The sequence below is a fragment of the Cryptomeria japonica genome, chromosome 8 (assembly GCF_030272615.1).
Source record: "Cryptomeria japonica chromosome 8, Sugi_1.0, whole genome shotgun sequence".
NCBI lineage: Eukaryota > Viridiplantae > Streptophyta > Pinopsida > Cupressales > Cupressaceae > Cryptomeria > Cryptomeria japonica.
The window spans coordinates 30,426,463-30,436,325 of NC_081412.1; positions in this window are offsets into that span (position 1 = coordinate 30,426,463).

Here is a 9,863-nt window from a genome sequence, read left to right on the forward strand (position 1 = left end):
GGTTTCTATATCAGCTGATCATAATCCATTTCAACATTGTAATGCAATGGGGGCAGCCCAAGATAGCTTGGTCCCACATAATAGAGAAAAGAAAAATTCCTTAACACCAGATCTTCAACAGGAAAAGTCTAGAGATTTCAAGCAAAAACTGAAAAATCAAAGAGCAAGGCATGGGGGAATACTCTTTGGAACCCATGTGTTTGGCCAACTTGCCAACATCACCTAGATCTCATGGATTACCTACAGTATCAACACATCAAGCAACTCGGCCCATCACCAAGTTTGATGGTACATTCATCCAACTCGGCACTCTAGCACATGAATCAGAGGAAAAGGACATCCTTAGCTGGCTATACAAAGATGAAGAAGAAGACAGAGTAGCTACTGTAGAGGTAGCTATACCAACACATTTGTATGGGAAAGGTTACTTAATCATACAACAAATGGGATACAATGGCAAAGGACCTATTGACAAGCGTCAAGAAGGCGTCACAGAACCATTAGATCTTCCTTCACAATTCAGTAAAGACAAAAAGGGATTGGGCTTTGAACTCACTCTACTACCAAGAAGGATACCATACAAATATCAAAAACCTCAGTGGAAAGCAAAGAAGAAGTACAAAGAAGAATCCTGGCAAGAAGCACTATTTGAGTCAGTAGAGACAATCCGTAAGGAACGTGAACATCAAGAAAGGAAGCCACATCAAGGGGAGCCCATCATTCACAAGAAGACAACATCTATGGAAGTAGATCTTATTCAAGAACCAATATCCAACAAAACAAAATCATCTCCTGATAACATCATTCCTCCCCAAGGAGGGACAGTATATGAACAAATACAAAAGGTAGAAGCAGGATCTGACAAAGAATCAGAGAAAACTATTAGACTTGTATCCATCATTAAAGACCTATTCTCACCATACAACATACTAGTTCACAACACTAATAGAATCTGGGATGATACCTTTGAGACTGATTCCAATGAATATGAATGGGGCAGCTGTTCTAATGCTACTGAAGATGTTGCTGAAAATAGTAGTCATACACCCTTTTCGTAAGAAGCACGCAACACAGAGTATAGAACACTTGAATTTGGTCCATAAAATATCTATGATGCCAAGGAGAAGGAACAACATCATTATGAACAAGTCTATGTGGAAAATGATACCATCGAAGACCTCGATGAAATCCTTAACTTATTTAACACCCAGTCCAACCACGAAGATACCTCAATCCTAACACTTATAACAGCAGAACTTGATCCGCTAAACGATTCCTTACCACTTGTCTTTCTTGACCTCATAGACTAGGACGAAGCTGAAATACCTAATATACCAATTTTCCTGAATGACGAATCCATTATCTATTACTTATGTACCGTTAATCTGGAAGTAGACTCTACCAACAAACAAAGTAACGATGCCTACAATCCAGGGAGTGCCAAGTCTCTCAGTCGCAAAATTGAATCAAATAAAGGATCTATTGCTGAAAACCAGTCAATGGCAGTAATGGATCACAAAAAACTAAAAATAAAGGACGCATCTAAGGGTGAAAACCTTTTTAAGGCACCTAACGATGGGAGACTTGACACTCTTCAGAACATTACCATGAGCGATCACCCATATTGATTGAGCCCACTCAATCAATTAACATTGGTACTACAGAAGCAGCCAAAAACATACATCTGGCAGAATCTCTAATAGAGGAAGAAAGATCAGAATTTATAAAAAAATTTAAAGAAAAACAAATCAACTTTGCTTGGTCATATGTAGATATGCCCGAAATTGATCCCCAATTAATCATGCATCACTTGTCCATTACTCCAAGAGCTAAGCCAGTTAAGCAAAAACTGCGAAATATGAATCCACATGTGGCACTCATGGTCAAAGTTGAACTAAAGAAACTACTAGATGTCAGATTCATTCGACCTATCGACTATGCTGAATGGATTTCAAACATTGTGCTAGTTTCCTATCAACTATTTTGAATGGATTTCCAACATTGTGCCAGTATCAAAACTAGATGGTAGTATCAGAATATGCACTGATTTTAGAGATGTCAACAAAGCCTGTCCAAAGGATGACTTTCCTTTGCCCAGTATCGACATAATTGTAGACCTCACAACAAGACATGCAACGCTATCCCTAATGGATAGTTTTTCAGGTTATAATCAAATCAAGATAGCCCCAGAAGATCAAGATAGAACAACGTTTACCTGTCCTTGGGGAACATATTATTGGAATGTCATGCCCTTTGGCTTAAAGAATGTAGGAGCTACTTACCAATGAGCAATGACAATAATCTTTCATGACATGATGCATACCTTCATGGAAGACTATGTGGATGATTTACTAGCTAAATCCTTCACCAGAGCAGAACACCTAAGCATCTTAGAAAAGATTTTTGATCGATTGGAGAAATTCCAAGTCAGGCTCAACCCTAAGAAGTGTGTCTTCGGGGTTACATCAAGCAAGTTACTAGGCTACATAGTTTCAGCTAAGGGTATTGAAGTAGATCCAGTAAAGGTACAAGTCATTATGGAGATGCCACCCCTAAAGAATATCAGTCAACTCAGATCTCTACAAGGATGACTCCAATCAATCAGGTGATTCATTGCTCAAATAGCAAATAAAAGTCTATCATTCAATCATCTGCTACATAAGAATGTACCATTCAAATGGGAAACCAAATGTGCAGAATCTTTTTATCAAATCAAACAGTACCTAATGAGCCCACCAGCTCTAGTACCACCAATAGCAGGAAAGCCACTCATTCTATACATTTTAACAATAGATATATCACTGGGGGCACTATTATCACAAGAAGATCAATAAGGAAAGGAACGGGCTATAACTACATCAGCAGGACATTGAACGGATATGAACTCAACTATACATTCATTGAGAAGGCTTGTCTAATAGTAGTATTCGCATCTCAAAAGTTCTGACATTATATGCTAGCACACACCATTAAGCTAGTTGCAAAAATTAATCCTCTCAAATATCTACTCAACAAGGCAGCTCTTACAGGCAGATTGGCTAAATGGGTCATGATTCTCAGTGAATTTGATATCCACTACATAGAACGAAGAGCTATCAAAGGACAAGCAATTGCAGATCAACTGGTTGAAGCACCACTACCGGGAAAACAAACTATGGAGATTGAATTTCCGAACAAGGACGTTCTTGCTATTTCTACCAAACAATGGACCCTATACTTTGACGGATCCTACACACAACATGGCTTAGGTGGTGGCATTCTATTCATCACTCCTAAAGGACACACTATACCAAGATCATATAGGCTTATGTTCCCATGCACAAATAATGTGGCTGAATATGAGGCGTTGGTTATAGGCATCAAAATGGCCATAGAATGGAAAATCACAGAGTTAAAGGTCTATGGAGACTCACAACTAGTTGTCAATCAAATCAACAATGACTATCAGACAAAAGATGACAAGCTGCTACCCTACAAGCAAATTGTGGATGACTTCAAGCAATATTTTATACATTTCACCTTCGAGAAAATACCAAGGTTGGACAACAAAGCAGCCGATGCAATGGCTACTATCGCTTCATTACTACAAATTCCAGAGCAATAGAGTCGTTACGAGTTTTTGGTAGAGCAACTATTCTCCCCAACCTATGACCACTTTGAATCCCATGTTGTCTATGCCTTGACTGGTTCGGATTCTCCTCTATATGGACTGATATACGACTATCTTAAGAACAACATCTTACCCATTGACCTATCCCAAAACCAAAAGCGTAACTTTATTCGGCAAGCCGCCCATTATACCCTTATTGCTGATACTTTGTACTGTCGAGGTCTAGATGGTACTCTTTTTCATTGCCTTGATCGTAATGAATCTGACTCCGCTTTACACAAGCTTCACAAAGGTATTTGTGGCACATATTCAAGTGGGACTACTCTTGCTAAAGCTTTTGAGAATGGGATATTACTGGTCGACAATGGAAAAAGACTCTTATCACTTTGCAAAAGAGTGTCCTAAATGCCAGATCCATGGCAATCTTATACATGCACCAGCACAGGAACTGCAACCATTCACAACATCCTGGCCCTTTTGTCAGTGGGGACTAGACTTGGTCGGCAAGATTCATCCTTCATCTTCAAATGGACACAAGTTCATTATAACTGCAACAGAATACTTTACCAAGTGCATAGAAGCAGTCCCCATGACCACAGTGACTGGGAAACAAATTACCTCTTTTATCTTTAATTATCTAATCTGCAGATATGGTATTCTGAGTTCCATCATCACAGATAATGGATGACCTTTTAAGAACCAAGATGTACAAGAACTATGTGAAAAATTCAAAATCCAACATCGTTTCTCTACACCTTACTACCCATAGGGGAATGGTCAAGCAGAAGCATCCAACAAGACAATATTGAAAATCCTAAAGAAAATAGTGAATGATGCAGGCAAAGATTGGCATGCACAGCTTAAGCACTTTAGGCATATAGAACAAACATTCGCACACCTATAGGAGCTACACCATATTCATTGGTATATGGATCAGAAGCTATTTTACCCTTAGAAGTAGAAATTCGATCTCTCAGAGTCTCTCTGAAAGGTTTAATTCCCGATAAAGAGTATTGAGTTAACCGACTATAAGAAGTTGAACTGCTAGATGAAAGACGCCAACGTGCCTACACTCATCTCAAAGGATATCAGCAACGCATGTGCAGAAGCTACAACCACAAGGTCATTCCCAGAAATTTTAAAGTCAGTGACCTAGTACTCAAGGAAAATCCTAAAAATTAGCAAGATCGGGAAAAGAAAGGTAAATTTGAGCCTAACTGGTTAGGTCCCTATGTCATCATATCAGCCTATGGATCAGGCACTTGTCAACTAACAACTTCAGAAGGAGATGTGTTTGACGAACCAACTAACATCATCCATCTGAAGAAATACTACACTTGAAGAGTCTAATGCACGGAAAAATCAAAAAATCAAAAAATCAAGAAAAAACAAATAAAAAGGGTACAATAAAAGCAACTGGTGAAAACCTGGCAACAAGCGCTATTGTGAGAGGACAGCTCCTCTATCTATATCCATATCATTATATCCACAATAAAGCACTATCGGCCATCGCCCAACATTTTTATCCCAAAATCCATTCAGGACATACTTAACATAGTCACTATCCTGGTTTATCCACATACACCTTCACCATATCTCACTATGGCTTGTTAATCACTGTACATATCCACATCAAGAGGTACACTTAGCTAGGGGCAATAATCATCAAAACTTACAAGCACATTCAAACTGTCAAAACTAGAAGCAAACTGAGAACATCATGTGCAAAACTCAAACAAATCGCACAACAAAACATTGATCGCTCAACAAAATCCACAAGCGTTGATGGATGATTTTCTGAAGTATCAAATGTTGCATCTTGCATAAAGTTTTGACTATTTTACACTTGAACTTTTTGAATTTTTGGATACTCTCAATTTTCTCCCCAAAGCTTCAAAGTTGGAGAACATAGGGAAACTCCAATATTTTCTTAGCTTTCTGTCTGTGAGGTGATCATTTGTACTGTTTAAATTCTTGTCTCGAGACGTGATTCACATCACTGAAGACATGAATCCACTTTACGCATACAAATAGTTCAATCTTGTCTGTTTATACGCAATTTGCACTCAGGTCGTCTTGGTTCAATTATACCTTGATGCTTGTGCTATCTTGCAAAATCAAACATCATGTAAATTTTTCTCAAGTCATTGTGGTTCAAATATAGCATTATGCTTGTATAAATTTTCAACATATTCCAAACAAATCAATGCTCAATGATGATACATACAAAGAAAGCAAACAACATGTGGCTACACAGGGATGACAAATGCAGAACGAGGATGCTCAAAAAAACAATTAGTTGCATATCATTTTACAATTAATTGCATATCATTTTACAATTAGTTGCATATCATCTTACAATTAGCTACACATCATTATCATATTAATCTTTCATTTAGTTGCATAGCATATCATTATCATACATCTCATTTTCAAGATACATCTCACAACATATCATTATCATACATCTCATTTCCAAGATACATCTCGCAAACGTCCTGCAAATATCACATCACATACATTTATCTAAGCATTTGCATCATCATAGAATAATCAAAAGCATATAGAAAACATAATCCATATTACATCACATGAGGATCAAAGAAAATGGTGTCATATATATATATATATATCTCAAAAAATGATCAATGTACAAAATATGTCATGTCTGTGCCAAATACAATACAATGATCAAAATACAAAGGAGACAACATCTCTCAGGTATGACTATCTCTTGAAGGCGATGGTCTCGCTGCAGATGTCCCAGCACCTGGATCTCCAGGTGGATCCTGCCTATGAGGCCCTGTCACGCCTCTACTCTCTGTCCTCGACCTAGTCTCTCGGGATCGACTAGATCTTGACTGAGTGAAACTCTGCACCCGGCGTTCCCTGGGCACCACATCCTCGTAATGTCTCCTATAATACTCTGCCTCCTTAGCCCTCAAGGCCAACTCTCTCAAGGTGTCTCTCATTGGACCACCTGCAGCCGCTCTCTCCACCGCCTCTTCTCGAGCTTCGGCTCGACCCAACCGCTCCAAAGCAGTATCCTGCTCTATGGTTAGCTGTGTAATCTGACGCTATTGCACCAACATTTGTGCCTGCAAATGCTGCACTGACAACTACAACGATCTAATATGTGCATCCTCCACATGCATAGGAATTTGCATCTGCAAGGGCACCTGTGAAGGAGTACCCCCTGTCCCCTTACCTGTCCTCGGTGCTGGTGGAGGTAACACATCTGACCTCCTCCTCTGGGTCAGTCATCGCACATCCTCATAACCTCCCACTGCCACTATCACCTCCCCAACATGCTCCTCTCCCCCAACTCTTATCGCCAACCCTCCTCTACCTCTATCTACTACCACCTACCACACAGCTCTCTCTCCCTGTATCCCCTTCTCTCCACCCCTATCTCCTCTCCTCCCTAACTCCAATCTCCCTCTAACTCCTCGCCAACCTCAGCCACCTCCTCCACCATCTCCACCATCCCCTCCTCCACCATTTCCGCTATCCCCTCCTCCTCCATCACCGCCTCCCTCATCTATCTCCGCGTCATCATCAAAAGCTGGGTTCGATATCCTAGCCACTGCACATGCTACGAAGAGTGTTGCAAACTCATGAGTCAGCCCTACATCCATGATCTCTGGGGCATAATCCCAAATCTGACCAGCTAAGTGAAAGAACTCCTCCACTGCTGTTGTGCTGTCAATAGTAGGCCCCTAATCTGGGATGTCCTATCTTCATCGAGCATAAAAGCATGCTCCCTGTGGTATCCCCTGTTGTTGACCATACTGTCGTAGCACCTGGCCATGCAAAAACCTCTCTATCACGAAGGGCATCCGCCCTATCAGATACCTAGAACTAAAAACGTGAGGCATCTCCATCCCATCCTCAGCCCATACCTCACACCCTGTATACAGTCGCCAGACGACCGTATTAATGTCATCCAGCACTCTCCTCCAATGCTCTAGTTTTCCCAGCTTACGCTGGACAACTATCCCCCTATATCCATACACATACGTGCCTCCAACAGGCCTATCTCTATCTACCAATGGCCTAGCTACGGGGATATGCTCCCATGCCCACACCTGCAACAGTGTCACTCCAGCTGATAAACTGTTGTATCCCAAGTACACTACCTCATGCAAATCCCTGTATAAATGAGCCAGCATCGCTGACCCCCATGCAAACCGACGACCCTGCATCACCATGTCCTCCAACACCAATCCCCATCCCATTGACAGTCCCTTCAACCTCCGATCGGGACATAAGAATCCGCCTATAAAACCTGCTAGAACAGAAGGTAGAGGCACGTAATCCAAATCCAAAAACTCCTGCCAAGGGATCTCATACTCGCAAATGGTGTCATCTGATAAATCCAGTGCAGAGCCTCCATCCCACCCTCCTCTGTCTGCTCATAGGGTAGTAGTGCACCTACTACAAGAATCCATAGAATCTTATAACAATCCTCTGGGGTCACTGTAATCTCCCTTGTAGCCAAATGAAAGGTGTTTGTATCGCTATGCCACCTCTCCGCCAATGTTGTCAATAAACCCCAATTTACGATAAACCGAGGCATATCTAGCAAAGAGGTCAAACCACATCTATAATATCTTTGTCTCCTTGTGTCAATCGTGGTATCAAGGACCACGATCTCGGAAATCGCTCACGTGACTGCAATATTCCAAGACGCTCCTGTCAAAAACAAAGCAAGTCCAATATCAGTTCCCTCATCAATATATGGAAATCAAACTCAAAATCATATCAACAACTTGAAAAATTTGAACAAATCTAAATCAAGTTTCACACCATATCAATCCATCAAATCATATCAACTTGTAATACAACTCAAGTTTATAATCATATCAACTTGTAAAACAACTCAAGTTTATAATCATATCAACTTGTAATACAACTCAAGTTTATAATCATATCAACTTGTAATACAACTCAAGTTTTAAATCATATCAAATTGTAAAACAACTCAGGTTCGATATCAGCTTGTAACACAACTCAAGCTCCACAATCCATATCAAACACATTCATTTCCAAAACTTGAAAACTTTGAACAAATTAAAATCAAGTTCCACATCATATCACAATCACAATCACATCAGATCTATATCAACTTGAAACATCATAAATCAAATCAAGTTCTATAAACAACTCATATTGGACAACCTATCACATTAATGATAGCAGACACGACGACTTGCAAAACTCAACTTATCCCAGCAGGCACGACTTCAACCTACTTTTCTCATTCACAAATCCTACTATACCAAATTTTTCTTCCTATGCGCTAAATCATTTTCTCTATGCGCTAAATTGCCTCTCATGTGCTAACATGTTTTCTCCATGCGCTATCCAATTCACCCTATGTGCTAGTCTAACTCTACCTGCTACACTTTTCTTCTAATGCGCCCTCTCCACTACCCTACGTGCTACAAAAACCCTACGCGCTATTCTATCCCTCCCACATGCTACACATTTATCCCTATGCGCTAGGTCACACCTATGCGCTATCATGACCTACCCATGCGACCCCCTAAAGCCCTATGCGCTATCATGACCTACCCATGCGACCCCCTAAAGCCCTATGCGCTGGATATTTTCTACGCGCTACCCGTTTTACCCTATGCGCTACCCTATACCCCCGGTGCACTAACAAAATTTGATGCGCTACCCTAACCTAACGATGCACTAGCCTTCAATTTTTGGACGCTACCCTATTCGACAAACCCTACGCGCTACAGAATTTTTCGTATGGGCTACTATTTCGAATGGATGTGCTAAAACGTAAAAATCCGCATAAAAAATTCAAAAAAAAGACCAAAAATGACAAAATCAAAAATCAAACAAGGGTAAAAAAGGTTGACTTACCGGTGGTCCATATGCGATAGGCCTCTGATACCTCCTAACGCGCTTGAATTGATGAGAAGAATACGGAATCGACATGTTGACTTCACTCCAAATGTCACTATCTCCAAAGTCAACAAGCACAAATGAGACAAAAAGACTTACCTTTTCCCTTTTATAGGGTAAATCCAAATTAGGGTTCCGTATAGGAATGCAAAAATCCCTTGTGGTCTCTCATACAAACCTATCCAACATCATTATCGAGAGATGAATCAATTTATCGCTTTCAACATAGACCAAAATTTAAAATGCTATTATCCAAATCAAATAAAAATTTCAAAAATTTTCATTCATCTCCCGAGGGGGCATTATCAACATCATTTTATCAAATTTG